The sequence below is a fragment of the Phalangium opilio genome, unplaced genomic scaffold (genome assembly GCF_054372755.1).
Source record: "Phalangium opilio isolate 3A_F unplaced genomic scaffold, DU_Popi_V2 ptg000024l_1, whole genome shotgun sequence".
Classification (NCBI taxonomy): domain Eukaryota; kingdom Metazoa; phylum Arthropoda; class Arachnida; order Opiliones; family Phalangiidae; genus Phalangium; species Phalangium opilio.
In genome coordinates this window covers 11,569,941-11,593,053 of record NW_028324155.1, presented here as the reverse complement: position 1 = coordinate 11,593,053, position 23,113 = coordinate 11,569,941, and the positions used below count along the sequence as shown (strand labels likewise).

Genomic DNA, 23,113 nt, shown 5'->3' with positions numbered 1-23,113 from the left:
TTCGAATTATTAAATAGCACTCTCGGCAACGGCCATATCACGCTGAAAGCACCGGTTCTCGTCCGATCACCGAAGTTTAGCAGCGTCGAGCGCAGTCAGTACTTGGGAGGGAAACCACTTAGGAACACTGCGTGCCGTTGGCTTTTTCACTTTTTTTTCCTCTTTTAAATTCCAATAGATATGAAAAAAGCAAACATATTTTCTTTTTGTTATTGTTTTAAAAAGATGATGGTTAATTTGTCTCACTTAATTTAAATTCGAATTATTATCTAGCACTCTCGGCAACGGCCATATCACGCTGAAAACACCGGTTCTCGTCCGATCACCGAAGTTAAGCAGCGTCGAGCGCAGTCAGTACTTGGGAGGGAGACCACTTAGGAACACTGCGTGCCGTTGGCTCTTTCAATTTTTTTCCTCTTTTAAATTCCAATAGATATGAAAAAAGCAAACATATTTTCTTTTTGTTATTGTTTTAAAAAGATGAAGGTTAATTTGTCTCACTTAATTTAAATTCGAATTATTAAATAGCACTCTCGGCAACGGCCATATCACGCTGAAAACACCGGTTCTCGTCCGATCACCGAAGTTAAGCAGCGTCGAGCGCAGTCAGTACTTGGGAGGGAGACCACTTAGGAACACTGCGTGCCGTTGGCTTTTTCACTTCTTTTTCCTCTTTTAAATTCCAATAGATATGAAAAAAGCAAACATATTTTCTTTTTGTTATTGTTTTAAAAAGATGAAGGTTAATTTGTCTCACTTAATTTAAATTCGAATTATTATCTAGCACTCTCGGCAACGGCCATATCACGCTGAAAACACCGGTTCTCGTCCGATCACCGAAGTTAAGCTGCGTCGAGCGCAGTCAGTACTTGGGAGGGAGACCACTTAGGAACACTGCGTGCCGTTGGCTTTTTCACTTCTTTTTCCTCTTTTAAATTCCAATAGATATGAAAAAAGCAAACATATTTTCTTTTTGTTATTGTTTTAAAAAGATGAAGGTTAATTTGTCTCACTTAATTTAAATTCGAATTATTATCTAGCACTCTCGGCAACGGCCATATCACGCTGAAAACACCGGTTCTCGTCCGATCACCGAAGTTAAGCAGCGTCGAGCGCAGTCAGTACTTGGGAGGGAGACCACTTAGGAACACTGCGTGCCGTTGGCTTTTTCAATTTTTTTCCTCTTTTAAATTCCAATAGATATGAAAAAAGCAAACATATTTTCTTTTTGTTATTGTTTTAAAAAGATGAAGGTTAATTTGTCTCACTTAATTTAAATTCGAATTATTAAATAGCACTCTCGGCAACGGCCATATCACGCTGAAAACACCGGTTATCGTCCGATCACCGAAGTTAAGGAGCGTCGAGCGCAGTCAGTACTTGGGAGGGAGACCACTTAGGAACACTGCGTGCCGTTGGCTTTTTCACTTTTTTTCCTCTTTTAAATTCCAATAGATATGAAAAAAGCAAACATATTTTCTTTTTGTTATTGTTTTAAAAAGATGAAGGTAAATTTGTCTCACTTAATTTAAATTCGAATTATTAAATAGCACTCTCGGCAACGGCCATATCACGCTGAAAACACCGGTTCTCGTCCGATCACCGAAGTTAAGCAGCGTCGAGCGCAGTCAGTACTTGGGAGGGAGACCACTTAGGAACACTGCGTGCCGTTGGCTTTTTCACTTTTTTTTCCTCTTTTAAATTCCAATAGATATGAAAAAAGCAAACATATTTTCTTTTTGTTATTGTTTTAAAAAGATGATGGTTAATTTGTCTCACTTAATTTAAATTCGAATTATTATCTAGCACTCTCGGCAACGGCCATATCACGCTGAAAACACCGGTTCTCGTCCGATCACCGAAGTTAAGCAGCGTCGAGCGCAGTCAGTACTTGGGAGGGAGACCACTTAGGAACACTGCGTGCCGTTGGCTTTTTCACTTCTTTTTCCTCTTTTAAATTCCAATAGATATGAAAAATGCAAACATATTTTCTTTTTGTTATTGTTTTAAAAAGATGAAGGTTAATTTGTCTCACTTAATTTAAATTCGAATTATTAAATAGCACTCTCGGCAACGGCCATATCACGCTGAAAACACCGGTTCTCGTCCGATCACCGAAGTTAAGCAGCGTCGAGCGCAGTCAGTACTTGGGAGGGAGACCACTTAGGAACACTGCGTGCCGTTGGCTTTTTCAATTTTTTTTCCTCTTTTAAATTCCTATAGATATGAAAAATGCAAACATATTTTCTTTTTGTTATTGTTTTAAAAAGATGAAGGTTAATTTGTCTCACTTAATTTAAATTCGAATTATTATCTAGCACTCTCGGCAACGGCCATATCACGCTGAAAACACCGGTTCTCGTCCGATCACCGAAGTTAAGCAGCGTCGAGCGCAGTCAGTACTTGGGAGGGAGACCACTTAGGAACACTGCGTGCCGTTGGCTTTTTCACTTTTTTTTCCTCTTTTAAATTCCAATAGATATGAAAAAAGCAAACATATTTTCTTTTTGTTATTGTTTTAAAAAGATGATGGTTAATTTGTCTCACTTAATTTAAATTCGAATTATTATCTAGCACTCTCGGCAACGGCCATATCACGCTGAAAACACCGGTTCTCGTCCGATCACCGAAGTTAAGCTGCGTCGAGCGCAGTCAGTACTTGGGAGGGAGACCACTTAGGAACACTGCGTGCCGTTGGCTTTTTCACTTCTTTTTCCTCTTTTAAATTCCAATAGATATGAAAAATGCAAACATATTTTCTTTTTGTTATTGTTTTAAAAAGATGAAGGTTAATTTGTCTCACTTAATTTAAATTCGAATTATTATCTAGCACTCTCGGCAACGGCCATATCACGCTGAAAACACCGGTTCTCGTCCGATCACCGAAGTTAAGCAGCGTCGAGCGCAGTCAGTACTTGGGAGGGAGACCACTTAGGAACACTGCGTGCCGTTGGCTTTTTCAATTTTTTTCCTCCTTTAAATTCCAATAGATATGAAAAAAGCAAACATATTTTCTTTTTGTTATTGTTTTAAAAAGATGAAGGTTAGTTTGTCTCACTTAATTTAAATTCGAATTATTAAATAGCACTCTCGGCAACGGCCATATCACGCTGAAAACACCGGTTATCGTCCGATCACCGAAGTTAAGCAGCGTCGAGCGCAGTCAGTACTTGGGAGGGAGACCACTTAGGAACACTGCGTGCCGTTGGCTTTTTCACTTTTTTTTCCTCTTTTAAATTCCAATAGATATGAAAAAAGCAAACATATTTTCTTTTTGTTATTGTTTTAAAAAGATGAAGGTAAATTTGTCTCACTTAATTTAAATTCGAATTATTAAATAGTACTCTCGGCAACGGCCATATCACGCTGAAAACACCGGTTCTCGTCCGATCACCGAAGTTAAGCAGCGTCGAGCGCAGTCAGTACTTGGGAGGGAGACCACTTAGGAACACTGCGTGCCGTTGGCTTTTTCACTTTTTTTTCCTCTTTTAAATTCCAATAGATATGAAAAAAGCAAACATATTTTCTTTTTGTTATTGTTTTAAAAAGATGATGGTTAATTTGTCTCACTTAATTTAAATTCGAATTATTATCTAGCACTCTCGGCAACGGCCATATCACGCTGAAAACACCGGTTCTCGTCCGATCACCGAAGTTAAGCAGCGTCGAGCGCAGTCAGTACTTGGGAGGGAGACCACTTAGGAACACTGCGTGCCGTTGGCTTTTTCACTTCTTTTTCCTCTTTTAAATTCCAATAGATATGAAAAATGCAAACATATTTTCTTTTTGTTATTGTTTTAAAAAGATGGTTAATTTGTCTCACTTAATTTAAATTCGAATTATTATCTAGCACTCTCGGCAACGGCCATATCACGCTGAAAACACCGGTTCTCGTCCGATCACCGAAGTTAAGCAGCGTCGAGCGCAGTCAGTACTTGGGAGGGAGACCACTCTGGAACACTGCGTGCCGTTGGCTTTTTCAATTTTTTTCCTCTTTTAAATTCCAATAGATATGAAAAAAGCAAACATATTTTCTTTTTGTTATTGTTTTAAAAAGATGAAGGTTAATTTGTCTCACTTAATTTAAATTCGAATTATTAAATAGCACTCTCGGCAACGGCCATATCACGCTGAAAACACCGGTTCTCGTCCGATCACCGAAGTTAAGCAGCGTCGAGCGCAATCAGTACTTGGGAGGGAGACCACTTAGGAACACTGCGTGCCGTTGGCTTTTTCACTTTTTTTTCCTCTTTTAAATTCCAATAGATATGAAAAAAGCAAACATATTTTCTTTTTGTTATTGTTTTAAAAAGATGAAGGTTAATTTGTCTCACTTAATTTAAATTCGAATTATTAAATAGCACTCTCGGCAACGGCCATATCACGCTGAAAGCACCGGTTCTCGTCCGATCACCGAAGTTTAGCAGCGTCGAGCGCAGTCAGTACTTGGGAGGGAAACCACTTAGGAACACTGCGTGCCGTTGGCTTTTTCACTTTTTTTTCCTCTTTTAAATTCCAATAGATATGAAAAAAGCAAACATATTTTCTTTTTGTTATTGTTTTAAAAAGATGATGGTTAATTTGTCTCACTTAATTTAAATTCGAATTATTATCTAGCACTCTCGGCAACGGCCATATCACGCTGAAAACACCGGTTCTCGTCCGATCACCGAAGTTAAGCAGCGTCGAGCGCAGTCAGTACTTGGGAGGGAGACCACTTAGGAACACTGCGTGCCGTTGGCTTTTTCACTTCTTTTTCCTCTTTTAAATTCCAATAGATATGAAAAATGCAAACATATTTTCTTTTTGTTATTGTTTTAAAAAGATGAAGGTTAATTTGTCTCACTTAATTTAAATTCGAATTATTATCTAGCACTCTCGGCAACGGCCATATCACGCTGAAAACACCGGTTCTCGTCCGATCACCGAAGTTAAGCAGCGTCGAGCGCAGTCAGTACTTGGGAGGGAGACCACTTAGGAACACTGCGTGCCGTTGGCTTTTTCAATTTTTTTCCTCTTTTAAATTCCAATAGATATGAAAAAAGCAAACATATTTTCTTTTTGTTATTGTTTTAAAAAGATGAAGGTTAATTTGTCTCACTTAATTTAAATTCGAATTATTAAATAGCACTCTCGGCAACGGCCATATCACGCTGAAAACACCGGTTCTCGTCCGATCACCGAAGTTAAGCAGCGTCGAGCGCAGTCAGTACTTGGGAGGGAGACCACTTAGGAACACTGCTGGCCGTTGGCTTTTTCACTTTTTTTTCCTCTTTTAAATTCCAATAGATATGAAAAAAGCAAACATATTTTCTTTTTGTTATTGTTTTAAAAAGATGATGGTTAATTTGTCTCACTTAATTTAAATTCGAATTATTGTCTAGCACTCTCGGCAACGGCCATATCACGCTGAAAACACCGGTTCTCGTCCGATCACCGAAGTTAAGCAGCGTCGAGCGCAGTCAGTACTTGGAAACTTTGCGTGCCGTTGGCTTTTTCACTTTTATTTCCTCTTTTAAATTCCATGAGATATGAAAAAAGCAAACATATCTTCTTTTTCTTATTGATTTATAAAGATGAAGGTTAATTAAATTCGAATTATTAAATAGCACTCTCGGCAACGGCCATATCACGCTGAAAACACCGGTTCTCGTCCGATCACCGAAGTTAAGCAGCGTCGAGCGCAGTCAGTACTTGGGAGGGAGACCACTTAGGAACACTGCGTGCCGTTGGCTTTTTCACTTTTTTTTTCCTCTTTTAAATTCCAATAGATATGAAAAAAGCAAACATATTTTCTTTTTGTTATTGTTTTAAAAAGATGATGGTTAATTTGTCTCACTTAATTTAAATTCGAATTATTATCTAGCACTCTCGGCAACGGCCATATCACGCTGAAAACACCGGTTCTCGTCCGATCACCGAAGTTAAGCAGCGTCGAGCGCAGTCAGTACTTGGGAGGGAGACCACTTAGGAACACTGCGTGCCGTTGGCTTTTTCACTTTTTTTTCCTCTTTTAAATTCCAATAGATATGAAAAAAGCAAACATATTTTCTTTTTGTTATTGTTTTAAAAAGATGAAGGTTAATTTGTCTCACTTAATTTAAATTCGAATTATTAAATAGCACTCTTGGCAACGGCCATATCACGCTGAAAACACCGGTTCTCGTCCGATCACCGAAATTAAGCAGCGTCGAGCGCAGTCAGTACTTGGGAGGGAGACCACTTAGGAACACTGCGTGCCGTTGGCTTTTTCAATTTTTTTCCTCTTTTAAATTCCAATAGATATGAAAAAAGCAAACATATTTTCTTTTTGTTATTGTTTTAAAAAGATGAAGGTTAGTTTGTCTCACTTAATTTAAATTCGAATTATTAAATAGCACTCTCGGCAACGGCCATATCACGCTGAAAACACCGGTTATCGTCCGATCACCGAAGTTAAGCAGCGTCGAGCGCAGTCAGTACTTGGGAGGGAGACCACTTAGGAACACTGCGTGCCGTTGGCTTTTTCACTTTTTTTTCCTCTTTTAAATTCCAATAGATATGAAAAAAGCAAACATATTTTCTTTTTGTTATTGTTTTAAAAAGATGAAGGTAAATTTGTCTCACTTAATTTAAATTCGAATTATTAAATAGCACTCTCGGCAACGGCCATATCACGCTGAAAACACCGGTTCTCGTCCGATCACCGAAGTTAAGCAGCGTCGAGCGCAGTCAGTACTTGGGAGGGAGACCACTTAGGAACACTGCGTGCCGTTGGCTTTTTCACTTTTTTTTCCTCTTTTAAATTCCAATAGATATGAAAAAAGCAAACATATTTTCTTTTTGTTATTGTTTTAAATAGATGATGGTTAATTTGTCTCACTTAATTTAAATTCGAATTATTATCTAGCACTCTCGGCAACGGCCATATCACGCTGAAAACACCGGTTCTCGTCCGATCACCGAAGTTAAGCAGCGTCGAGCGCAGTCAGTACTTGGGAGGGAGACCACTTAGGAACACTGCGTGCCGTTGGCTTTTTCACTTCTTTTTCCTCTTTTAAATTCCAATAGATATGAAAAATGCAAACATATTTTCTTTTTGTTATTGTTTTAAAAAGATTAAGGTTAATTTGTCTCACTTAATTTAAATTCGAATTATTATCTAGCACTCTCGGCAACGGCCATATCACGCTGAAAACACCGGTTCTCGTCCGATCACCGAAGTTAAGCAGCGTCGAGCGCAGTCAGTACTTGGGAGGGAGACCACTTAGGAACACTGCGTGCCGTTGGCTTTTTCAATTTTTTTCCTCTTTTAAATTCCAATAGATATGAAAAAAGCAAACATATTTTCTTTTTGTTATTGTTTTAAAAAGATGAAGGTTAATTTGTCTCACTTAATTTAAATTCGAATTATTAAATAGCACTCTCGGCAACGGCCATATCACGCTGAAAACACCGGTTCTCGTCCGATCACCGAAGTTAAGCAGCGTCGAGCGCAATCAGTACTTGGGAGGGAGACCACTTAGGAACACTGCGTGCCGTTGGCTTTTTCACTTTTTTTTCCTCTTTTAAATTCCAATAGATATGAAAAAAGCAAACATATTTTCTTTTTGTTATTGTTTTAAAAAGATGAAGGTTAATTTGTCTCACTTAATTTAAATTCGAATTATTAAATAGCACTCTCGGCAACGGCCATATCACGCTGAAAGCACCGGTTCTCGTCCGATCACCGAAGTTTAGCAGCGTCGAGCGCAGTCAGTACTTGGGAGGGAAACCACTTAGGAACACTGCGTGCCGTTGGCTTTTTCACTTTTTTTTCCTCTTTTAAATTCCAATAGATATGAAAAAAGCAAACATATTTTCTTTTTGTTATTGTTTTAAAAAGATGATGGTTAATTTGTCTCACTTAATTTAAATTCGAATTATTATCTAGCACTCTCGGCAACGGCCATATCACGCTGAAAACACCGGTTCTCGTCCGATCACCGAAGTTAAGCAGCGTCGAGCGCAGTCAGTACTTGGGAGGGAGACCACTTAGGAACACTGCGTGCCGTTGGCTTTTTCACTTCTTTTTCCTCTTTTAAATTCCAATAGATATGAAAAATGCAAACATATTTTCTTTTTGTTATTGTTTTAAAAAGATGAAGGTTAATTTGTCTCACTTAATTTAAATTCGAATTATTATCTAGTACTCTCGGCAACGGCCATATCACGCTGAAAACACCGGTTCTCGTCCGATCACCGAAGTTAAGCAGCGTCGAGCGCAGTCAGTACTTGGGAGGGAGACCACTTAGGAACACTGCGTGCCGTTGGCTTTTTCAATTTTTTTCCTCTTTTAAATTCCAATAGATATGAAAAAAGCAAACATATTTTCTTTTTGTTATTGTTTTAAAAAGATGAAGGTTAATTTGTCTCACTTAATTTAAATTCGAATTATTAAATAGCACTCTCGGCAACGGCCATATCACGCTGAAAACACCGGTTCTCGTCCGATCACCGAAGTTAAGCAGCGTCGAGCGCAGTCAGTACTTGGGAGGGAGACCACTTAGGAACACTGCGTGCCGTTGGCTTTTTCACTTTTTTTTCCTCTTTTAAATTCCAATAGATATGAAAAAAGCAAACATATTTTCTTTTTGTTATTGTTTTAAAAAGATGATGGTTAATTTGTCTCACTTAATTTAAATTCGAATTATTGTCTAGCACTCTCGGCAACGGCCATATCACGCTGAAAACACCGGTTCTCGTCCGATCACCGAAGTTAAGCAGCGTCGAGCGCAGTCAGTACTTGGGAGGGAGACCACTTAGGAACACTGCGTGCCGTTGGCTTTTTCACTTTTTTTTCCTCTTTTAAATTCCAATAGATATGAAAAAAGCAAACATATTTTCTTTTTGTTATTGTTTTAAATAGATGATGGTTAATTTGTCTCACTTAATTTAAATTCGAATTATTATCTAGCACTCTCGGCAACGGCCATATCACGCTGAAAACACCGGTTCTCGTCCGATCACCGAAGTTAAGCAGCGTCGAGCGCAGTCAGTACTTGGGAGGGAGACCACTTAGGAACACTGCGTGCCGTTGGCTTTTTCACTTCTTTTTCCTCTTTTAAATTCCAATAGATATGAAAAATGCAAACATATTTTCTTTTTGTTATTGTTTTAAAAAGATTAAGGTTAATTTGTCTCACTTAATTTAAATTCGAATTATTATCTAGCACTCTCGGCAACGGCCATATCACGCTGAAAACACCGGTTCTCGTCCGATCACCGAAGTTAAGCAGCGTCGAGCGCAGTCAGTACTTGGGAGGGAGACCACTTAGGAACACTGCGTGCCGTTGGCTTTTTCAATTTTTTTCCTCTTTTAAATTCCAATAGATATGAAAAAAGCAAACATATTTTCTTTTTGTTATTGTTTTAAAAAGATGAAGGTTAATTTGTCTCACTTAATTTAAATTCGAATTATTAAATAGCACTCTCGGCAACGGCCATATCACGCTGAAAACACCGGTTCTCGTCCGATCACCGAAGTTAAGCAGCGTCGAGCGCAATCAGTACTTGGGAGGGAGACCACTTAGGAACACTGCGTGCCGTTGGCTTTTTCACTTTTTTTTCCTCTTTTAAATTCCAATAGATATGAAAAAAGCAAACATATTTTCTTTTTGTTATTGTTTTAAAAAGATGAAGGTTAATTTGTCTCACTTAATTTAAATTCGAATTATTAAATAGCACTCTCGGCAACGGCCATATCACGCTGAAAGCACCGGTTCTCGTCCGATCACCGAAGTTTAGCAGCGTCGAGCGCAGTCAGTACTTGGGAGGGAAACCACTTAGGAACACTGCGTGCCGTTGGCTTTTTCACTTTTTTTTCCTCTTTTAAATTCCAATAGATATGAAAAAAGCAAACATATTTTCTTTTTGTTATTGTTTTAAAAAGATGATGGTTAATTTGTCTCACTTAATTTAAATTCGAATTATTATCTAGCACTCTCGGCAACGGCCATATCACGCTGAAAACACCGGTTCTCGTCCGATCACCGAAGTTAAGCAGCGTCGAGCGCAGTCAGTACTTGGGAGGGAGACCACTTAGGAACACTGCGTGCCGTTGGCTTTTTCACTTCTTTTTCCTCTTTTAAATTCCAATAGATATGAAAAATGCAAACATATTTTCTTTTTGTTATTGTTTTAAAAAGATGAAGGTTAATTTGTCTCACTTAATTTAAATTCGAATTATTATCTAGTACTCTCGGCAACGGCCATATCACGCTGAAAACACCGGTTCTCGTCCGATCACCGAAGTTAAGCAGCGTCGAGCGCAGTCAGTACTTGGGAGGGAGACCACTTAGGAACACTGCGTGCCGTTGGCTTTTTCAATTTTTTTCCTCTTTTAAATTCCAATAGATATGAAAAAAGCAAACATATTTTCTTTTTGTTATTGTTTTAAAAAGATGAAGGTTAATTTGTCTCACTTAATTTAAATTCGAATTATTAAATAGCACTCTCGGCAACGGCCATATCACGCTGAAAACACCGGTTCTCGTCCGATCACCGAAGTTAAGCAGCGTCGAGCGCAGTCAGTACTTGGGAGGGAGACCACTTAGGAACACTGCGTGCCGTTGGCTTTTTCACTTTTTTTTCCTCTTTTAAATTCCAATAGATATGAAAAAAGCAAACATATTTTCTTTTTGTTATTGTTTTAAAAAGATGATGGTTAATTTGTCTCACTTAATTTAAATTCGAATTATTGTCTAGCACTCTCGGCAACGGCCATATCACGCTGAAAACACCGGTTCTCGTCCGATCACCGAAGTTAAGCAGCGTCGAGCGCAGTCAGTACTTGGAAACTTTGCGTGCCGTTGGCTTTTTCACTTTTATTTCCTCTTTTAAATTCCATGAGATATGAAAAAAGCAAACATATCTTCTTTTTCTTATTGATTTATAAAGATGAAGGTTAATTAAATTCGAATTATTAAATAGCACTCTCGGCAACGGCCATATCACGCTGAAAACACCGGTTCTCGTCCGATCACCGAAGTTAAGCAGCGTCGAGCGCAGACAGTACTTGGGAGGGAGACCACTTAGGAACACTGCGTGCCGTTGGCTTTTTCACTTTTTTTTCCTCTTTTAAATTCCAATAGATATGAAAAAAGCAAACATATTTTCTTTTTGTTATTGTTTTAAAAAGATGATGGTTAATTTGTCTCACTTAATTTAAATTCGAATTATTATCTAGCACTCTCGGCAACGGCCATATCACGCTGAAAACACCGGTTCTCGTCCGATCACCGAAGTTAAGCAGCGTCGAGCGCAGTCAGTACTTGGGAGGGAGACCACTTAGGAACACTGCGTGCCGTTGGCTTTTTCACTTTTTTTTCCTCTTTTAAATTCCAATAGATATGAAAAAAGCAAACATATTTTCTTTTTGTTATTGTTTTAAAAAGATGAAGGTTAATTTGTCTCACTTAATTTAAATTCGAATTATTAAATAGCACTCTTGGCAACGGCCATATCACTCTGAAAACACCGGTTCTCGTCCGATCACCGAAGTTAAGCAGCGTCGAGCGCAGTCAGTACTTGGAAACTTTGCGTGCCGTTGGCTTTTTCACTTTTATTTCCTCTTTTAAATTCCATGAGATATGAAAAAAGCAAACATATCTTCTTTTTCTTATTGATTTATAAAGATGAAGGTTAATTAAATTCGAATTATTAAATAGCACTCTCGGCAACGGCCATATCACGCTGAAAACACCGGTTCTCGTCCGATCACCGAAGTTAAGCAGCGTCGAGCGCAGTCAGTACTTGGGAGGGAGACCACTTAGGAACACTGCGTGCCGTTGGCTTTTTCACTTTTTTTTCCTCTTTTAAATTCCAATAGATATGAAAAAAGCAAACATATTTTCTTTTTGTTATTGTTTTAAAAAGATGATGGTTAATTTGTCTCACTTAATTTAAATTCGAATTATTATCTAGCACTCTCGGCAACGGCCATATCACGCTGAAAACACCGGTTCTCGTCCGATCACCGAAGTTAAGCAGCGTCGAGCGCAGTCAGTACTTGGGAGGGAGACCACTTAGGAACACTGCGTGCCGTTGGCTTTTTCACTTTTTTTTCCTCTTTTAAATTCCAATAGATATGAAAAAAGCAAACATATTTTCTTTTTGTTATTGTTTTAAAAAGATGAAGGTTAATTTGTCTCACTTAATTTAAATTCGAATTATTAAATAGCACTCTTGGCAACGGCCATATCACTCTGAAAACACCGGTTCTCGTCCGATCACCGAAGTTAAGCAGCGTCGAGCGCAGTCAGTACTTGGAAACTTTGCGTGCCGTTGGCTTTTTCACTTTTATTTCCTCTTTTAAATTCCATGAGATATGAAAAAAGCAAACATATCTTCTTTTTCTTATTGATTTATAAAGATGAAGGTTAATTAAATTCGAATTATTAAATAGCACTCTCGGCAACGGCCATATCACGCTGAAAACACCGGTTCTCGTCCGATCACCGAAGTTAAGCAGCGTCGAGCGCAGTCAGTACTTGGGAGGGAGACCACTTAGGAACACTGCGTGCCGTTGGCTTTTTCACTTTTTTTTCCTCTTTTAAATTCCAATAGATATGAAAAAAGCAAACATATTTTCTTTTTGTTATTGTTTTAAAAAGATGATGGTTAATTTGTCTCACTTAATTTAAATTTGAATTATTATCTAGCACTCTCGGCAACGGCCATATCACGCTGAAAACACCGGTTCTCGTCCGATCACCGAAGTTAAGCAGCGTCGAGCGCAGTCAGTACTTGGGAGGGAGACCACTTAGGAACACTGCGTGCCGTTGGCTTTTTCACTTTTTTTTCCTCTTTTAAATTCCAATAGATATGAAAAAAGCAAACATATTTTCTTTTTGTTATTGTTTTAAAAAGATGAAGGTTAATTTGTCTCACTTAATTTAAATTCGAATTATTAAATAGCACTCTTGGCAACGGCCATATCACTCTGAAAACACCGGTTCTCGTCCGATCACCGAAGTTAAGCAGCGTCGAGCGCAGTCAGTACTTGGAAACTTTGCGTGCCGTTGGCTTTTTCACTTTTATTTCCTCTTTTAAATTCCATGAGATATGAAAAAAGCAAACATATCTTCTTTTTCTTATTGATTTATAAAGATGAAGGTTAATTAAATTCGAATTATTAAATAGCACTCTCGGCAACGGCCATATCACGCTGAAAACACCGGTTCTCGTCCGATCACCGAAGTTAAGCAGCGTCGAGCGCAGTCAGTACTTGGGAGGGAGACCACTTAGGAACACTGCGTGCCGTTGGCTTTTTCACTTTTTTTTCCTCTTTTAAATTCCAATAGATATGAAAAAAGCAAACATATTTTCTTTTTGTTATTGTTTTAAAAAGATGATGGTTAATTTGTCTCACTTAATTTAAATTCGAATTATTATCTAGCACTCTCGGCAACGGCCATATCACGCTGAAAACACCGGTTCTCGTCCGATCACCGAAGTTAAGCAGCGTCGAGCGCAGTCAGTACTTGGGAGGGAGACCACTTAGGAACACTGCGTGCCGTTGGCTTTTTTCACTTTTTTTTCCTCTTTTAAATTCCAATAGATATGAAAAAAGCAAACATATTTTCTTTTTGTTATTGTTTTAAAAAGATGAAGGTTAATTTGTCTCACTTAATTTAAATTCGAATTATTAAATAGCACTCTTGGCAACGGCCATATCACGCTGAAAACACCGGTTCTCGTCCGATCACCGAAGTTAAGCAGCGTCGAGCGCAGTCAGTACTTGGGAGGGAGACCACTTAGGAACACTGCGTGACGTTGGCTTTTTCACTTTTTTTCCTCTTTTAAATTCCAATAGATATGAAAAAAGCAAACATATTTTCTTTTTGTTATTGTTTTAAAAAGATGATGGTTAATTTGTCTCACTTAATTTAAATTCGAATTATTATCTAGCACTCTCGGCAACGGCCATATCACGCTGAAAACACCGGTTCTCGTCCGATCACCGAAGTTAAGCAGCGTCGAGCGCAGTCAGTACTTGGGAGGGAGACCACTTAGGAACACTGCGTGCCGTTGGCTTTTTCACTTCTTTTTCCTCTTTTAAATTCCAATAGATATGAAAAATGCAAACATATTTTCTTTTTGTTATTGTTTTAAAAAGATGAAGGTTAATTTGTCTCACTTAATTTAAATTCGAATTATTATCTAGTACTCTCGGCAACGGCCATATCACGCTGAAAACACCGGTTCTCGTCCGATCACCGAAGTTAAGCAGCGTCGAGCGCAGTCAGTACTTGGGAGGGAGACCACTTAGGAACACTGCGTGCCGTTGGCTTTTTCAATTTTTTTCCTCTTTTAAATTCCAATAGATATGAAAAAAGCAAACATATTTTCTTTTTGTTATTGTTTTAAAAAGATGAAGGTTAATTTGTCTCACTTAATTTAAATTCGAATTATTAAATAGCACTCTCGGCAACGGCCATATCACGCTGAAAACACCGGTTCTCGTCCGATCACCGAAGTTAAGCAGCGTCGAGCGCAGTCAGTACTTGGGAGGGAGACCACTTAGGAACACTGCGTGCCGTTGGCTTTTTCACTTTTTTTTCCTCTTTTAAATTCCAATAGATATGAAAAAAGCAAACATATTTTCTTTTTGTTATTGTTTTAAAAAGATGATGGTTAATTTGTCTCACTTAATTTAAATTCGAATTATTGTCTAGCACTCTCGGCAACGGCCATATCACGCTGAAAACACCGGTTCTCGTCCGATCACCGAAGTTAAGCAGCGTCGAGCGCAGTCAGTACTTGGAAACTTTGCGTGCCGTTGGCTTTTTCACTTTTATTTCCTCTTTTAAATTCCATGAGATATGAAAAAAGCAAACATATCTTCTTTTTCTTATTGATTTATAAAGATGAAGGTTAATTAAATTCGAATTATTAAATAGCACTCTCGGCAACGGCCATATCACGCTGAAAACACCGGTTCTCGTCCGATCACCGAAGTTAAGCAGCGTCGAGCGCAGACAGTACTTGGGAGGGAGACCACTTAGGAACACTGCGTGCCGTTGGCTTTTTCACTTTTTTTTCCTCTTTTAAATTCCAATAGATATGAAAAAAGCAAACATATTTTCTTTTTGTTATTGTTTTAAAAAGATGATGGTTAATTTGTCTCACTTAATTTAAATTCGAATTATTATCTAGCACTCTCGGCAACGGCCATATCACGCTGAAAACACCGGTTCTCGTCCGATCACCGAAGTTAAGCAGCGTCGAGCGCAGTCAGTACTTGGGAGGGAGACCACTTAGGAACACTGCGTGCCGTTGGCTTTTTCACTTTTTTTTCCTCTTTTAAATTCCAATAGATATGAAAAAAGCAAACATATTTTCTTTTTGTTATTGTTTTAAAAAGATGAAGGTTAATTTGTCTCACTTAATTTAAATTCGAATTATTAAATAGCACTCTTGGCAACGGCCATATCACTCTGAAAACACCGGTTCTCGTCCGATCACCGAAGTTAAGCAGCGTCGAGCGCAGTCAGTACTTGGAAACTTTGCGTGCCGTTGGCTTTTTCACTTTTATTTCCTCTTTTAAATTCCATGAGATATGAAAAAAGCAAACATATCTTCTTTTTCTTATTGATTTATAAAGATGAAGGTTAATTAAATTCGAATTATTAAATAGCACTCTCGGCAACGGCCATATCACGCTGAAAACACCGGTTCTCGTCCGATCACCGAAGTTAAGCAGCGTCGAGCGCAGTCAGTACTTGGGAGGGAGACCACTTAGGAACACTGCGTGCCGTTGGCTTTTTCACTTTTTTTTCCTCTTTTAAATTCCAATAGATATGAAAAAAGCAAACATATTTTCTTTTTGTTATTGTTTTAAAAAGATGATGGTTAATTTGTCTCACTTAATTTAAATTCGAATTATTATCTAGCACTCTCGGCAACGGCCATATCACGCTGAAAACACCGGTTCTCGTCCGATCACCGAAGTTAAGCAGCGTCGAGCGCAGTCAGTACTTGGGAGGGAGACCACTTAGGAACACTGCGTGCCGTTGGCTTTTTTCACTTTTTTTTCCTCTTTTAAATTCCAATAGATATGAAAAAAGCAAACATATTTTCTTTTTGTTATTGTTTTAAAAAGATGAAGGTTAATTTGTCTCACTTAATTTAAATTCGAATTATTAAATAGCACTCTTGGCAACGGCCATATCACGCTGAAAACACCGGTTCTCGTCCGATCACCGAAGTTAAGCAGCGTCGAGCGCAGTCAGTACTTGGGAGGGAGACCACTTAGGAACACTGCGTGACGTTGGCTTTTTCACTTTTTTTCCTCTTTTAAATTCCAATAGATATGAAAAAAGCAAACATATTTTCTTTTTGTTATTGTTTTAAAAAGATGATGGTTAATTTGTCTCACTTAATTTAAATTCGAATTATTATCTAGCACTCTCGGCAACGGCCATATCACGCTGAAAACACCGGTTCTCTTCCGATCACTGAAGTTAAGCAGCGTCGAGCGCAGTCAGTACATGGGAGGGAGACCACTTAGGAACACTGCGTGCCGTTGGCTTTTTCACTTTTTTTTCCTCTTTTAAATTCCAATAGATATGAAAAAAGCAAACATATTTTCTTTTTGTTATTGTTTTAAAAAGATGATGGTTAATTTGTCTCACTTAATTTAAATTCGAATTATTATCTAGCACTCTCGGCAACGGCCATATCACGCTGAAAACACCGGTTCTCGTCCGATCACCGAAGTTAAGCAGCGTCGAGCGCAGTCAGTACATGGGAGGGAGACCACTTAGGAACACTGCGTGCCGTTGGCTTTTTCACTTTTTTTTCCTCTTTTAAATTCCAATAGATATGAAAAAAGCAAACATATTTTCTTTTTGTTATTGTTTTAAAAAGATGAACGTTAATTTGTCTCACTTAATTTAAATTCGAATTATTATCTAGCACTCTCGGCAACGGCCATATCACGCTGAAAACACCGGTTCTCGTCCGATCACCGAAGTTAAGCAGCGTCGAGCGCAGTCAGTACTTGGAAACTTTGCGTGCCGTTGGCTTTTACACTTTTATTTCCTCTTTTAAATTCCATGAGATATGAAAAAAGCAAACATATCTTCTTTTTCTTATTGATTTATAAAGATGAAGGTTAATTAAATTCGAATTATTAAATAGCACTCTCGGCAACGGCCATATCACGCTGAAAACACCGGTTCTCGTCCGATAACCGAAGTTAAGCAGCGTCGAGCGCAGTCAGTACTTGGGAGGGAGACCACTTAGGAACGCTGCGTGCAGTTGGCTTTTTCACTTTTTTTTCCTCTTTTAAATTCCTATAGATATGAAAAAAGCAAACATATATTCTTTTTGTTATTGTTTTAAAAAGATGAAGGTCAATTTGTCTCACTTAATTTAAATTCGAATTATTATCTAGCACTCTTGGCAACGGCCATATCACGCTGAAAACACCGGTTCTCGTCGGATCACCGAAGTTAAGCAGCGTCGAGCGCAGTCAGTACTTGGGAGGGAGACCACTTAGGAACACTGCGTGCCGTTGGCTTTTTCACTTTTTTTTCCTCTTTTAAATTCCAATAGATATGAAAAATGCAAACATATTTTCTTTTTGTTATTGTTTTAAAAAGATGAAGGTTAATTTGTCTCACTTAATTTAAATTCGAATTATTATCTAGCACTCTCGGCAACGGCCATATCACGCTGAAAACACCGGTTCTCGTCCGATCACCGAAGTTAAGCAGCGTCGAGCGCAGTCAGTACTTGGGAGGGAGACCACTTAGGAACACTGCGTGCCGTTGGCTTTTTCAATTTTTTTCCTCTTTTAAATTCCAATAGATATGAAAAAAGCAAACATATTTTCTTTTTGTTATTGTTTTAAAAAGATGAAGGTTAATTTGTCTCACTTAATTTAAATTCGAATTATTAAATAGCACTCTCGGCAACGGCCATATCACGCTGAAAACACCGGTTCTCGTCCGATCACCGAAGTTAAGCAGCGTCGAGCGCAGTCAGTACTTGGGAGGGAAACCACTTAGGAACACTGCGTGCCGTTGGCTTTTTCACTTTTTTTTCCTCTTTTAAATTCCAATAGATATGAAAAAAGCAAACATATTTTCTTTTTGTTATTGTTTTAAAAAGATGATGGTTAATTTGTCTCACTTAATTTAAATTCGAATTATTATCTAGCACTCTCGGCAACGGCCATATCACGCTGAAAACACCGGTTCTCGTCCGATCACCGAAGTTAAGCAGCGTCGAGCGCAGTCAGTACTTGGGAGGGAGACCACTTAGCAACACTGCGTGCCGTTGGCTTTTTCACTTCTTTTTCCTCTTTTAAATTCCAATAGATATGAAAAATGCAAACATATTTTCTTTTTGTTATTGTTTTAAAAAGATGAAGGTTAATTTGTCTCACTTAATTTAAATTCGAATTATTATCTAGCACTCTCGGCAACGGCCATATCACGCTGAAAACACCGGTTCTCGTCCGATCACCGAAGTTAAGCAGCGTCGAGCGCAGTCAGTACTTGGGAGGGAGACCACTTAGGAACACTGCGTGCCGTTGGCTTTTTCAATTTTTTTCCTCTTTTAAATTCCAATAGATATGAAAAAAGCAAACATATTTTCTTTTTGTTATTGTTTTAAAAAGATGAAGGTTAATTTGTCTCACTTAATTTAAGTTCGAATTATTAAATAGCACTCTCGGCAACGGCCATATCACGCTGAAAACACCGGTTCTCGTCCGATCACCGAAGTTAAGCAGCGTCGAGCGCAGTCAGTACTTGGGAGGGAGGCCACTTAGGAACACTGCGTGCCGTTGGCTTTTTCACTTTTTTTTCCTCTTTTAAATTCCAATAGATATGAAAAAAGCAAACATATTTTCTTTTTGTTATTGTTTTAAAAAGATGAAGGTTAATTTGTCTCACTTAATTTAAATTCGAATTATTAAATAGCACTCTCGGCAACGGCCATATCACGCTGAAAACACCGGTTCTCGTCCGATCACCGAAGTTAAGCAGCGTCGAGCGCAGTCAGTACTTGGGAGGGAGACCACTTAGGAACACTGCGTGCCGTTGGCTTTTTCACTTTTTTTTCCTCTTTCAAATTCCAATAGATATGAAAAAAGCAAACACATTTTCTTTTTGTTATTGTTTTAAAAAGATGATGGTTAATTTGTCTCACTTAATTTAAATTCGAATTATTATCTAGCACTCTCGGCAACGGCCATATCACGCTGAAAACACCGGTTCTCGTCCGATCACCGAAGTTAAGCAGCGTCGAGCGCAGTCAGTACTTGGAAACTTTGCGTGCCGTTGGCTTTTTCACTTTTATTTCCTCTTTTAAATTCCATGAGATATGAAAAAAGCAAACATATCTTCTTTTTCTTATTGATTTATAAAGATGAAGGTTAATTAAATTCGAATTATTAAATAGCACTCTCGGCAACGGCCATATCACGCTGAAAACACCGGTTTTCGTCCGATCACCGAAGTTAAGCAGCGTCGAGCGCAGTCAGTACTTGGGAGGGAGACCACTTAGGAACACTGCGTGCCGTTGGCTTTTTCACTTTTTTTTCCTCTTTTAAATTCCAATAGATATGAAAAAAGCAAACATATTTTCTTTTTGTTATTGTTTTAAAAAGATAATGGTTAATTTGTCTCACTTAATTTAAATTCGAATTATTATCTAGCACTCTCGGCAACGGCCATATCACGCTGAAAACACCGGTTCTCGTCCGATCACCGAAGTTAAGCAGCGGCGAGCGCAGTCAGTACTTGGGAGGGAGACCACTTAGGAACACTGCGTGCTGTTGGCTTTTTCACTTTTTTTTCCTCTTTTAAATTCCAATAGATATGAAAATAGCAAACATATTTTCTTTTTGTTATTGTTTTAAAACGATGAAGGTTAATTTGTCTCACTTAATTTAAATTCGAATTATTAAATAGCACTCTTGGCAACGGCCATATCACGCTGAAAACACCGGTTCTCGTCCGATCACCGAAGTTAAGCAGCGTCGAGCGCAGTCAGTACTTGGGAGGGAGACCACTTAGGAACACTGCGTGCTGTTGGCTTTTTCACTTTTTTTTCCTCTTTTAAATTCCAATAGATATGAAAAAAGCAAACATATTTTCTTTTTGTTATTGTTTTAAAAAGATGAAGGTTAATTTGTCTCACTTAATTTAAATTCGAATTATTAAATAGCACTCTTGGCAACGGCCATATCACGCTGAAAACACCGGTTCTCGTCCGATCACCGAAGTTAAGCAGCGTCGAGCGCAGTCAGTACTTGGGAGGGAGACCACTTAGGAACACTGCGTGCCGTTGGCTTTTTCACTTTTTTTTCCTCTTTTAAATTCCAATAGATATGAAAAAAGCAAACATATTTTCTTTTTGTTATTGTTTTAAAAAGATGATGGTTAATTTGTCTCACTTAATTTAAATTCGAATTATTATCTAGCACTCTCGGCAACGGCCATATCACGCTGAAAACACCGGTTCTCGTCCGATCACCGAAGTTAAGCAGCGTCGAGCGCAGTCAGTACTTGGGAGGGAGACCACTTAGGAACACTGCGTGCTGTTGGCTTTTTCACTTTTTTTTCCTCTTTTAAATTCCAATAGATATGAAAAAAGCAAACATATTTTCTTTTTGTTATTGTTTTAAAAAGATGAAGGTTAATTTGTCTCACTTAATTTAAATTCGAATTATTAAATAGCACTCTTGGCAACGGCCATATCACGCTGAAAACACCGGTTCTCGTCCGATCACCGAAGTTAAGCAGCGTCGAGCGCAATCAGTACTTGGGAGGGAGACCACTTAGGAACACTGCGTGACGTTGGCTTTTTCACTTTTTTTCCTCTTTTAAATTCCAATAGATATGAAAAAAGCAAACATATTTTCTTTTTGTTATTGTTTTAAAAAGATGATGGTTAATTTGTCTCACTTAATTTAAATTCGAATTATTATCTAGCACTCTCGGCAACGGCCATATCACGCTGAAAAAACCGGTTCTCGTCCGATCACCGAAGTTAAGCAGCGTCGAGCGCAGTCAGTACTTGGAAACTTTGCGTGCCGTTGGCTTTTTCACTTTTATTTCCTCTTTTAAATTCCATGAGACATGAAAAAAGCAAAAACATATCTTCTTTTTCTTATTGATTTATAAAGATGAAGGTTAATTAAATTCGAATTATTAAATAGCACTCTCGGCAACGGCCATATCACGCTGAAAACACCGGTTCTCGTCCGATAACCGAAGTTAAGCAGCGTCGAGCGCAGTCAGTACTTGGGAGGGAGACCACTTAGGAACACTGCGTGCCGTTGCCTTTTTCACTTTTTTTTCCTCTTTTAAATTCCAATAGATATGAAAAAAGCAAACACATTTTCTTTTTGTTATTGTTTTAAAAAGATGATGGTTAATTTGTCTCACTTAATTTAAATTCGAATTATTATCTAGCACTCTCGGCAACGGCCATATCACGCTGAAAACACCGGTTCTCGTCCGATCACCGAAGTTAAGCAGCGTCGAGCGCAGTCAGTACTTGGAAACTTTGCGTGCCGTTGGCTTTTTCACTTTTATTTCCTCTTTTAAATTCCATGAGATATGAAAAAAGCAAACATATCTTCTTTTTCTTATTGATTTATAAAGATGAAGGTTAATTAAATTCGAATTATTAAATAGCACTCTCGGCAACGGCCATATCACGCTGAAAACACCGGTTCTCGTCCGATCACCGAAGTTAAGCAGCGTCGAGCGCAGTCAGTACTTGGGAGGGAGACCACTTAGGAACACTGCGTGCCGTTGGCTTTTTCACTTTTTTTTCCTCTTTTAAATTCCAATAGATATGAAAATAGCAAACATATTTTCTTTTTGTTATTGTTTTAAAAAGATGATGGTTAATTTGTCTCACTTAATTTAAATTCGAATTATTATCTAGCACTCTCGGCAACGGCCATATCACGCTGAAAACACCGGTTCTCGTCCGATCACCGAAGTTAAGCAGCGTCGAGCGCAGTCAGTACTTGGGAGGGAGACCACTTAGGAACACTGCGTGCTGTTGGCTTTTTCACTTTTTTTTCCTCTTTTAAATTCCAATAGATATGAAAATAGCAAACATATTTTCTTTTTGTTATTGTTTTAAAACGATGAAGGTTAATTTGTCTCACTTAATTTAAATTCGAATTATTAAATAGCACTCTTGGCAACGGCCATATCACGCTGAAAACACCGGTTCTCGTCCGATCACCGAAGTTAAGCAGCGTCGAGCGCAGTCAGTACTTGGGAGGGAGACCACTTAGGAACACTGCGTGCTGTTGGCTTTTTCACTTTTTTTTCCTCTTTTAAATTCCAATAGATATGAAAAAAGCAAACATATTTTCTTTTTGTTATTGTTTTAAAAAGATGAAGGTTAATTTGTCTCACTTAATTTAAATTCGAATTATTAAATAGCACTCTTGGCAACGGCCATATCACGCTGAAAACACCGGTTCTCGTCCGATCACCGAAGTTAAGCAGCGTCGAGCGCAGTCAGTACTTGGGAGGGAGACCACTTAGGAACACTGCGTGCCGTTGGCTTTTTCACTTTTTTTTCCTCTTTTAAATTCCAATAGATATGAAAAAAGCAAACATATTTTCTTTTTGTTATTGTTTTAAAAAGATGATGGTTAATTTGTCTCACTTAATTTAAATTCGAATTATTATCTAGCACTCTCGGCAACGGCCATATCACGCTGAAAACACCGGTTCTCGTCCGATCACCGAAGTTAAGCAGCGGCGAGCGCAGTCAGTACTTGGGAGGGAGACCACTTAGGAACACTGCGTGCTGTTGGCTTTTTCACTTTTTTTTCCTCTTTTAAATTCCAATAGATATGAAAAAAGCAAACATATTTTCTTTTTGTTATTGTTTTAAAAAGATGAAGGTTAATTTGTCTCACTTAATTTAAATTCGAATTATTAAATAGCACTCTTGGCAACGGCCATATCACGCTGAAAACACCGGTTCTCGTCCGATCACCGAAGTTAAGCAGCGTCGAGCGCAATCAATACTTGGGAGGGAGACCACTTAGGAACACTGCGTGACGTTGGCTTTTTCACTTTTTTCCTCTTTTAAATTCCAA

General features: G+C 38.4%; 66 non-coding genes and 26 pseudogenes across 66 annotated transcripts; all 92 read left to right on the top strand.

The window, feature by feature from the left end:
* Nucleotides 1–24: 24 nt before the first annotated feature.
* On the top strand, nt 25–143 carry LOC149693691 (5S ribosomal RNA; annotated as a pseudogene).
* A 137-nt stretch (nt 144–280) lies between these two features.
* LOC149693690 (5S ribosomal RNA) lies at nt 281–399 on the top strand. The gene has a single exon (XR_016382968.1). It is a non-coding gene; the product is annotated as a 5S ribosomal RNA (ribosomal RNA).
* A 136-nt stretch (nt 400–535) lies between these two features.
* Nucleotides 536–654, top strand: LOC149693689 (5S ribosomal RNA). Its single transcript, XR_016382967.1, has one exon. It is a non-coding gene; the product is annotated as a 5S ribosomal RNA (ribosomal RNA).
* Nucleotides 655–791: 137 nt separating this feature from the next.
* LOC149693688 (5S ribosomal RNA) lies at nt 792–910 on the top strand. The gene has a single exon (XR_016383171.1). It is a non-coding gene; the product is annotated as a 5S ribosomal RNA (ribosomal RNA).
* A 137-nt stretch (nt 911–1,047) lies between these two features.
* LOC149693687 (5S ribosomal RNA) lies at nt 1,048–1,166 on the top strand. Its single transcript, XR_016382966.1, has one exon. It is a non-coding gene; the product is annotated as a 5S ribosomal RNA (ribosomal RNA).
* Nucleotides 1,167–1,302: 136 nt separating this feature from the next.
* Nucleotides 1,303–1,421, top strand: LOC149693686 (5S ribosomal RNA; annotated as a pseudogene).
* Nucleotides 1,422–1,557: 136 nt separating this feature from the next.
* Nucleotides 1,558–1,676, top strand: LOC149693685 (5S ribosomal RNA). Its single transcript, XR_016382965.1, has one exon. It is a non-coding gene; the product is annotated as a 5S ribosomal RNA (ribosomal RNA).
* A 137-nt stretch (nt 1,677–1,813) lies between these two features.
* On the top strand, nt 1,814–1,932 carry LOC149693684 (5S ribosomal RNA). Its single transcript, XR_016382964.1, has one exon. It is a non-coding gene; the product is annotated as a 5S ribosomal RNA (ribosomal RNA).
* Nucleotides 1,933–2,069: 137 nt separating this feature from the next.
* On the top strand, nt 2,070–2,188 carry LOC149693683 (5S ribosomal RNA). The gene has a single exon (XR_016382962.1). It is a non-coding gene; the product is annotated as a 5S ribosomal RNA (ribosomal RNA).
* Nucleotides 2,189–2,325: 137 nt separating this feature from the next.
* On the top strand, nt 2,326–2,444 carry LOC149693682 (5S ribosomal RNA). Its single transcript, XR_016382961.1, has one exon. It is a non-coding gene; the product is annotated as a 5S ribosomal RNA (ribosomal RNA).
* A 137-nt stretch (nt 2,445–2,581) lies between these two features.
* On the top strand, nt 2,582–2,700 carry LOC149693681 (5S ribosomal RNA). The gene has a single exon (XR_016383170.1). It is a non-coding gene; the product is annotated as a 5S ribosomal RNA (ribosomal RNA).
* A 137-nt stretch (nt 2,701–2,837) lies between these two features.
* Nucleotides 2,838–2,956, top strand: LOC149693680 (5S ribosomal RNA). The gene has a single exon (XR_016382960.1). It is a non-coding gene; the product is annotated as a 5S ribosomal RNA (ribosomal RNA).
* A 136-nt stretch (nt 2,957–3,092) lies between these two features.
* On the top strand, nt 3,093–3,211 carry LOC149693679 (5S ribosomal RNA; annotated as a pseudogene).
* A 137-nt stretch (nt 3,212–3,348) lies between these two features.
* On the top strand, nt 3,349–3,467 carry LOC149693678 (5S ribosomal RNA). Its single transcript, XR_016382959.1, has one exon. It is a non-coding gene; the product is annotated as a 5S ribosomal RNA (ribosomal RNA).
* Nucleotides 3,468–3,604: 137 nt separating this feature from the next.
* Nucleotides 3,605–3,723, top strand: LOC149693677 (5S ribosomal RNA). Its single transcript, XR_016382958.1, has one exon. It is a non-coding gene; the product is annotated as a 5S ribosomal RNA (ribosomal RNA).
* A 134-nt stretch (nt 3,724–3,857) lies between these two features.
* LOC149693676 (5S ribosomal RNA) lies at nt 3,858–3,976 on the top strand. The gene has a single exon (XR_016383134.1). It is a non-coding gene; the product is annotated as a 5S ribosomal RNA (ribosomal RNA).
* A 136-nt stretch (nt 3,977–4,112) lies between these two features.
* On the top strand, nt 4,113–4,231 carry LOC149693675 (5S ribosomal RNA). Its single transcript, XR_016383120.1, has one exon. It is a non-coding gene; the product is annotated as a 5S ribosomal RNA (ribosomal RNA).
* A 137-nt stretch (nt 4,232–4,368) lies between these two features.
* Nucleotides 4,369–4,487, top strand: LOC149693674 (5S ribosomal RNA; annotated as a pseudogene).
* A 137-nt stretch (nt 4,488–4,624) lies between these two features.
* Nucleotides 4,625–4,743, top strand: LOC149693673 (5S ribosomal RNA). The gene has a single exon (XR_016382957.1). It is a non-coding gene; the product is annotated as a 5S ribosomal RNA (ribosomal RNA).
* A 137-nt stretch (nt 4,744–4,880) lies between these two features.
* On the top strand, nt 4,881–4,999 carry LOC149693672 (5S ribosomal RNA). The gene has a single exon (XR_016382956.1). It is a non-coding gene; the product is annotated as a 5S ribosomal RNA (ribosomal RNA).
* A 136-nt stretch (nt 5,000–5,135) lies between these two features.
* On the top strand, nt 5,136–5,254 carry LOC149693671 (5S ribosomal RNA; annotated as a pseudogene).
* A 137-nt stretch (nt 5,255–5,391) lies between these two features.
* Nucleotides 5,392–5,494, top strand: LOC149693670 (5S ribosomal RNA; annotated as a pseudogene).
* A 122-nt stretch (nt 5,495–5,616) lies between these two features.
* Nucleotides 5,617–5,735, top strand: LOC149693669 (5S ribosomal RNA). Its single transcript, XR_016382955.1, has one exon. It is a non-coding gene; the product is annotated as a 5S ribosomal RNA (ribosomal RNA).
* A 138-nt stretch (nt 5,736–5,873) lies between these two features.
* On the top strand, nt 5,874–5,992 carry LOC149693668 (5S ribosomal RNA). Its single transcript, XR_016382954.1, has one exon. It is a non-coding gene; the product is annotated as a 5S ribosomal RNA (ribosomal RNA).
* Nucleotides 5,993–6,129: 137 nt separating this feature from the next.
* Nucleotides 6,130–6,248, top strand: LOC149693667 (5S ribosomal RNA). Its single transcript, XR_016383303.1, has one exon. It is a non-coding gene; the product is annotated as a 5S ribosomal RNA (ribosomal RNA).
* A 136-nt stretch (nt 6,249–6,384) lies between these two features.
* On the top strand, nt 6,385–6,503 carry LOC149693666 (5S ribosomal RNA; annotated as a pseudogene).
* Nucleotides 6,504–6,640: 137 nt separating this feature from the next.
* On the top strand, nt 6,641–6,759 carry LOC149693665 (5S ribosomal RNA). Its single transcript, XR_016382953.1, has one exon. It is a non-coding gene; the product is annotated as a 5S ribosomal RNA (ribosomal RNA).
* Nucleotides 6,760–6,896: 137 nt separating this feature from the next.
* On the top strand, nt 6,897–7,015 carry LOC149693664 (5S ribosomal RNA). Its single transcript, XR_016382951.1, has one exon. It is a non-coding gene; the product is annotated as a 5S ribosomal RNA (ribosomal RNA).
* A 137-nt stretch (nt 7,016–7,152) lies between these two features.
* On the top strand, nt 7,153–7,271 carry LOC149693663 (5S ribosomal RNA). The gene has a single exon (XR_016382950.1). It is a non-coding gene; the product is annotated as a 5S ribosomal RNA (ribosomal RNA).
* A 136-nt stretch (nt 7,272–7,407) lies between these two features.
* On the top strand, nt 7,408–7,526 carry LOC149693662 (5S ribosomal RNA). Its single transcript, XR_016383119.1, has one exon. It is a non-coding gene; the product is annotated as a 5S ribosomal RNA (ribosomal RNA).
* Nucleotides 7,527–7,663: 137 nt separating this feature from the next.
* Nucleotides 7,664–7,782, top strand: LOC149693661 (5S ribosomal RNA; annotated as a pseudogene).
* Nucleotides 7,783–7,919: 137 nt separating this feature from the next.
* On the top strand, nt 7,920–8,038 carry LOC149693660 (5S ribosomal RNA). The gene has a single exon (XR_016382948.1). It is a non-coding gene; the product is annotated as a 5S ribosomal RNA (ribosomal RNA).
* A 137-nt stretch (nt 8,039–8,175) lies between these two features.
* LOC149693659 (5S ribosomal RNA) lies at nt 8,176–8,294 on the top strand. Its single transcript, XR_016382947.1, has one exon. It is a non-coding gene; the product is annotated as a 5S ribosomal RNA (ribosomal RNA).
* Nucleotides 8,295–8,430: 136 nt separating this feature from the next.
* On the top strand, nt 8,431–8,549 carry LOC149693658 (5S ribosomal RNA). The gene has a single exon (XR_016382946.1). It is a non-coding gene; the product is annotated as a 5S ribosomal RNA (ribosomal RNA).
* A 137-nt stretch (nt 8,550–8,686) lies between these two features.
* On the top strand, nt 8,687–8,805 carry LOC149693657 (5S ribosomal RNA). Its single transcript, XR_016382945.1, has one exon. It is a non-coding gene; the product is annotated as a 5S ribosomal RNA (ribosomal RNA).
* Nucleotides 8,806–8,942: 137 nt separating this feature from the next.
* On the top strand, nt 8,943–9,061 carry LOC149693656 (5S ribosomal RNA). The gene has a single exon (XR_016382943.1). It is a non-coding gene; the product is annotated as a 5S ribosomal RNA (ribosomal RNA).
* A 137-nt stretch (nt 9,062–9,198) lies between these two features.
* LOC149693655 (5S ribosomal RNA) lies at nt 9,199–9,317 on the top strand. Its single transcript, XR_016382942.1, has one exon. It is a non-coding gene; the product is annotated as a 5S ribosomal RNA (ribosomal RNA).
* A 136-nt stretch (nt 9,318–9,453) lies between these two features.
* LOC149693654 (5S ribosomal RNA) lies at nt 9,454–9,572 on the top strand. The gene has a single exon (XR_016383118.1). It is a non-coding gene; the product is annotated as a 5S ribosomal RNA (ribosomal RNA).
* A 137-nt stretch (nt 9,573–9,709) lies between these two features.
* LOC149693653 (5S ribosomal RNA) lies at nt 9,710–9,828 on the top strand (annotated as a pseudogene).
* Nucleotides 9,829–9,965: 137 nt separating this feature from the next.
* On the top strand, nt 9,966–10,084 carry LOC149693652 (5S ribosomal RNA). The gene has a single exon (XR_016382941.1). It is a non-coding gene; the product is annotated as a 5S ribosomal RNA (ribosomal RNA).
* A 137-nt stretch (nt 10,085–10,221) lies between these two features.
* LOC149693651 (5S ribosomal RNA) lies at nt 10,222–10,340 on the top strand. The gene has a single exon (XR_016382940.1). It is a non-coding gene; the product is annotated as a 5S ribosomal RNA (ribosomal RNA).
* Nucleotides 10,341–10,476: 136 nt separating this feature from the next.
* LOC149693650 (5S ribosomal RNA) lies at nt 10,477–10,595 on the top strand. Its single transcript, XR_016382938.1, has one exon. It is a non-coding gene; the product is annotated as a 5S ribosomal RNA (ribosomal RNA).
* A 137-nt stretch (nt 10,596–10,732) lies between these two features.
* Nucleotides 10,733–10,835, top strand: LOC149693649 (5S ribosomal RNA; annotated as a pseudogene).
* Nucleotides 10,836–10,957: 122 nt separating this feature from the next.
* On the top strand, nt 10,958–11,076 carry LOC149693648 (5S ribosomal RNA). The gene has a single exon (XR_016383076.1). It is a non-coding gene; the product is annotated as a 5S ribosomal RNA (ribosomal RNA).
* Nucleotides 11,077–11,213: 137 nt separating this feature from the next.
* Nucleotides 11,214–11,332, top strand: LOC149693647 (5S ribosomal RNA). Its single transcript, XR_016382937.1, has one exon. It is a non-coding gene; the product is annotated as a 5S ribosomal RNA (ribosomal RNA).
* Nucleotides 11,333–11,469: 137 nt separating this feature from the next.
* On the top strand, nt 11,470–11,572 carry LOC149693646 (5S ribosomal RNA; annotated as a pseudogene).
* Nucleotides 11,573–11,694: 122 nt separating this feature from the next.
* On the top strand, nt 11,695–11,813 carry LOC149693645 (5S ribosomal RNA). The gene has a single exon (XR_016382936.1). It is a non-coding gene; the product is annotated as a 5S ribosomal RNA (ribosomal RNA).
* A 137-nt stretch (nt 11,814–11,950) lies between these two features.
* On the top strand, nt 11,951–12,069 carry LOC149693644 (5S ribosomal RNA). Its single transcript, XR_016382935.1, has one exon. It is a non-coding gene; the product is annotated as a 5S ribosomal RNA (ribosomal RNA).
* Nucleotides 12,070–12,206: 137 nt separating this feature from the next.
* Nucleotides 12,207–12,309, top strand: LOC149693643 (5S ribosomal RNA; annotated as a pseudogene).
* Nucleotides 12,310–12,431: 122 nt separating this feature from the next.
* On the top strand, nt 12,432–12,550 carry LOC149693642 (5S ribosomal RNA). Its single transcript, XR_016382934.1, has one exon. It is a non-coding gene; the product is annotated as a 5S ribosomal RNA (ribosomal RNA).
* Nucleotides 12,551–12,687: 137 nt separating this feature from the next.
* LOC149693641 (5S ribosomal RNA) lies at nt 12,688–12,806 on the top strand. The gene has a single exon (XR_016382933.1). It is a non-coding gene; the product is annotated as a 5S ribosomal RNA (ribosomal RNA).
* A 137-nt stretch (nt 12,807–12,943) lies between these two features.
* Nucleotides 12,944–13,046, top strand: LOC149693640 (5S ribosomal RNA; annotated as a pseudogene).
* A 122-nt stretch (nt 13,047–13,168) lies between these two features.
* Nucleotides 13,169–13,287, top strand: LOC149693639 (5S ribosomal RNA). Its single transcript, XR_016382932.1, has one exon. It is a non-coding gene; the product is annotated as a 5S ribosomal RNA (ribosomal RNA).
* Nucleotides 13,288–13,424: 137 nt separating this feature from the next.
* LOC149693638 (5S ribosomal RNA) lies at nt 13,425–13,543 on the top strand. The gene has a single exon (XR_016382931.1). It is a non-coding gene; the product is annotated as a 5S ribosomal RNA (ribosomal RNA).
* A 138-nt stretch (nt 13,544–13,681) lies between these two features.
* Nucleotides 13,682–13,800, top strand: LOC149693637 (5S ribosomal RNA; annotated as a pseudogene).
* Nucleotides 13,801–13,936: 136 nt separating this feature from the next.
* On the top strand, nt 13,937–14,055 carry LOC149693636 (5S ribosomal RNA). The gene has a single exon (XR_016382930.1). It is a non-coding gene; the product is annotated as a 5S ribosomal RNA (ribosomal RNA).
* Nucleotides 14,056–14,192: 137 nt separating this feature from the next.
* LOC149693635 (5S ribosomal RNA) lies at nt 14,193–14,311 on the top strand. The gene has a single exon (XR_016382929.1). It is a non-coding gene; the product is annotated as a 5S ribosomal RNA (ribosomal RNA).
* Nucleotides 14,312–14,447: 136 nt separating this feature from the next.
* LOC149693634 (5S ribosomal RNA) lies at nt 14,448–14,566 on the top strand. Its single transcript, XR_016382927.1, has one exon. It is a non-coding gene; the product is annotated as a 5S ribosomal RNA (ribosomal RNA).
* Nucleotides 14,567–14,703: 137 nt separating this feature from the next.
* On the top strand, nt 14,704–14,806 carry LOC149693633 (5S ribosomal RNA; annotated as a pseudogene).
* Nucleotides 14,807–14,928: 122 nt separating this feature from the next.
* LOC149693632 (5S ribosomal RNA) lies at nt 14,929–15,047 on the top strand. Its single transcript, XR_016383075.1, has one exon. It is a non-coding gene; the product is annotated as a 5S ribosomal RNA (ribosomal RNA).
* Nucleotides 15,048–15,184: 137 nt separating this feature from the next.
* LOC149693631 (5S ribosomal RNA) lies at nt 15,185–15,303 on the top strand. Its single transcript, XR_016382926.1, has one exon. It is a non-coding gene; the product is annotated as a 5S ribosomal RNA (ribosomal RNA).
* Nucleotides 15,304–15,440: 137 nt separating this feature from the next.
* On the top strand, nt 15,441–15,543 carry LOC149693630 (5S ribosomal RNA; annotated as a pseudogene).
* Nucleotides 15,544–15,665: 122 nt separating this feature from the next.
* On the top strand, nt 15,666–15,784 carry LOC149693629 (5S ribosomal RNA). The gene has a single exon (XR_016382925.1). It is a non-coding gene; the product is annotated as a 5S ribosomal RNA (ribosomal RNA).
* A 137-nt stretch (nt 15,785–15,921) lies between these two features.
* LOC149693628 (5S ribosomal RNA) lies at nt 15,922–16,040 on the top strand. Its single transcript, XR_016382924.1, has one exon. It is a non-coding gene; the product is annotated as a 5S ribosomal RNA (ribosomal RNA).
* A 138-nt stretch (nt 16,041–16,178) lies between these two features.
* LOC149693627 (5S ribosomal RNA) lies at nt 16,179–16,297 on the top strand (annotated as a pseudogene).
* Nucleotides 16,298–16,433: 136 nt separating this feature from the next.
* On the top strand, nt 16,434–16,552 carry LOC149693626 (5S ribosomal RNA; annotated as a pseudogene).
* Nucleotides 16,553–16,689: 137 nt separating this feature from the next.
* On the top strand, nt 16,690–16,808 carry LOC149693625 (5S ribosomal RNA). Its single transcript, XR_016383236.1, has one exon. It is a non-coding gene; the product is annotated as a 5S ribosomal RNA (ribosomal RNA).
* A 137-nt stretch (nt 16,809–16,945) lies between these two features.
* On the top strand, nt 16,946–17,048 carry LOC149693624 (5S ribosomal RNA; annotated as a pseudogene).
* Nucleotides 17,049–17,170: 122 nt separating this feature from the next.
* On the top strand, nt 17,171–17,289 carry LOC149693623 (5S ribosomal RNA; annotated as a pseudogene).
* A 137-nt stretch (nt 17,290–17,426) lies between these two features.
* LOC149693622 (5S ribosomal RNA) lies at nt 17,427–17,545 on the top strand. Its single transcript, XR_016383205.1, has one exon. It is a non-coding gene; the product is annotated as a 5S ribosomal RNA (ribosomal RNA).
* Nucleotides 17,546–17,682: 137 nt separating this feature from the next.
* LOC149693621 (5S ribosomal RNA) lies at nt 17,683–17,801 on the top strand. Its single transcript, XR_016382923.1, has one exon. It is a non-coding gene; the product is annotated as a 5S ribosomal RNA (ribosomal RNA).
* A 136-nt stretch (nt 17,802–17,937) lies between these two features.
* On the top strand, nt 17,938–18,056 carry LOC149693620 (5S ribosomal RNA). Its single transcript, XR_016383109.1, has one exon. It is a non-coding gene; the product is annotated as a 5S ribosomal RNA (ribosomal RNA).
* Nucleotides 18,057–18,193: 137 nt separating this feature from the next.
* LOC149693619 (5S ribosomal RNA) lies at nt 18,194–18,312 on the top strand (annotated as a pseudogene).
* A 137-nt stretch (nt 18,313–18,449) lies between these two features.
* Nucleotides 18,450–18,568, top strand: LOC149693618 (5S ribosomal RNA). Its single transcript, XR_016383387.1, has one exon. It is a non-coding gene; the product is annotated as a 5S ribosomal RNA (ribosomal RNA).
* Nucleotides 18,569–18,704: 136 nt separating this feature from the next.
* Nucleotides 18,705–18,823, top strand: LOC149693617 (5S ribosomal RNA). The gene has a single exon (XR_016383154.1). It is a non-coding gene; the product is annotated as a 5S ribosomal RNA (ribosomal RNA).
* Nucleotides 18,824–18,960: 137 nt separating this feature from the next.
* On the top strand, nt 18,961–19,079 carry LOC149693616 (5S ribosomal RNA). The gene has a single exon (XR_016383386.1). It is a non-coding gene; the product is annotated as a 5S ribosomal RNA (ribosomal RNA).
* Nucleotides 19,080–19,216: 137 nt separating this feature from the next.
* On the top strand, nt 19,217–19,319 carry LOC149693615 (5S ribosomal RNA; annotated as a pseudogene).
* Nucleotides 19,320–19,441: 122 nt separating this feature from the next.
* Nucleotides 19,442–19,560, top strand: LOC149693614 (5S ribosomal RNA). Its single transcript, XR_016383186.1, has one exon. It is a non-coding gene; the product is annotated as a 5S ribosomal RNA (ribosomal RNA).
* Nucleotides 19,561–19,697: 137 nt separating this feature from the next.
* Nucleotides 19,698–19,816, top strand: LOC149693613 (5S ribosomal RNA). The gene has a single exon (XR_016383179.1). It is a non-coding gene; the product is annotated as a 5S ribosomal RNA (ribosomal RNA).
* A 137-nt stretch (nt 19,817–19,953) lies between these two features.
* LOC149693612 (5S ribosomal RNA) lies at nt 19,954–20,072 on the top strand. The gene has a single exon (XR_016383086.1). It is a non-coding gene; the product is annotated as a 5S ribosomal RNA (ribosomal RNA).
* Nucleotides 20,073–20,209: 137 nt separating this feature from the next.
* LOC149693611 (5S ribosomal RNA) lies at nt 20,210–20,328 on the top strand. Its single transcript, XR_016383385.1, has one exon. It is a non-coding gene; the product is annotated as a 5S ribosomal RNA (ribosomal RNA).
* Nucleotides 20,329–20,465: 137 nt separating this feature from the next.
* On the top strand, nt 20,466–20,584 carry LOC149693610 (5S ribosomal RNA). The gene has a single exon (XR_016383084.1). It is a non-coding gene; the product is annotated as a 5S ribosomal RNA (ribosomal RNA).
* A 137-nt stretch (nt 20,585–20,721) lies between these two features.
* Nucleotides 20,722–20,840, top strand: LOC149693609 (5S ribosomal RNA; annotated as a pseudogene).
* Nucleotides 20,841–20,976: 136 nt separating this feature from the next.
* LOC149693608 (5S ribosomal RNA) lies at nt 20,977–21,079 on the top strand (annotated as a pseudogene).
* A 124-nt stretch (nt 21,080–21,203) lies between these two features.
* Nucleotides 21,204–21,322, top strand: LOC149693607 (5S ribosomal RNA). Its single transcript, XR_016383113.1, has one exon. It is a non-coding gene; the product is annotated as a 5S ribosomal RNA (ribosomal RNA).
* Nucleotides 21,323–21,459: 137 nt separating this feature from the next.
* LOC149693606 (5S ribosomal RNA) lies at nt 21,460–21,562 on the top strand (annotated as a pseudogene).
* Nucleotides 21,563–21,684: 122 nt separating this feature from the next.
* On the top strand, nt 21,685–21,803 carry LOC149693605 (5S ribosomal RNA). Its single transcript, XR_016383384.1, has one exon. It is a non-coding gene; the product is annotated as a 5S ribosomal RNA (ribosomal RNA).
* Nucleotides 21,804–21,940: 137 nt separating this feature from the next.
* On the top strand, nt 21,941–22,059 carry LOC149693604 (5S ribosomal RNA). The gene has a single exon (XR_016383083.1). It is a non-coding gene; the product is annotated as a 5S ribosomal RNA (ribosomal RNA).
* Nucleotides 22,060–22,196: 137 nt separating this feature from the next.
* On the top strand, nt 22,197–22,315 carry LOC149693603 (5S ribosomal RNA). Its single transcript, XR_016383082.1, has one exon. It is a non-coding gene; the product is annotated as a 5S ribosomal RNA (ribosomal RNA).
* Nucleotides 22,316–22,452: 137 nt separating this feature from the next.
* On the top strand, nt 22,453–22,571 carry LOC149693602 (5S ribosomal RNA). Its single transcript, XR_016383378.1, has one exon. It is a non-coding gene; the product is annotated as a 5S ribosomal RNA (ribosomal RNA).
* Nucleotides 22,572–22,708: 137 nt separating this feature from the next.
* On the top strand, nt 22,709–22,827 carry LOC149693601 (5S ribosomal RNA). The gene has a single exon (XR_016383178.1). It is a non-coding gene; the product is annotated as a 5S ribosomal RNA (ribosomal RNA).
* A 137-nt stretch (nt 22,828–22,964) lies between these two features.
* LOC149693600 (5S ribosomal RNA) lies at nt 22,965–23,083 on the top strand (annotated as a pseudogene).
* The last annotated feature ends 30 nt before the right edge of the window (nt 23,084–23,113 follow it).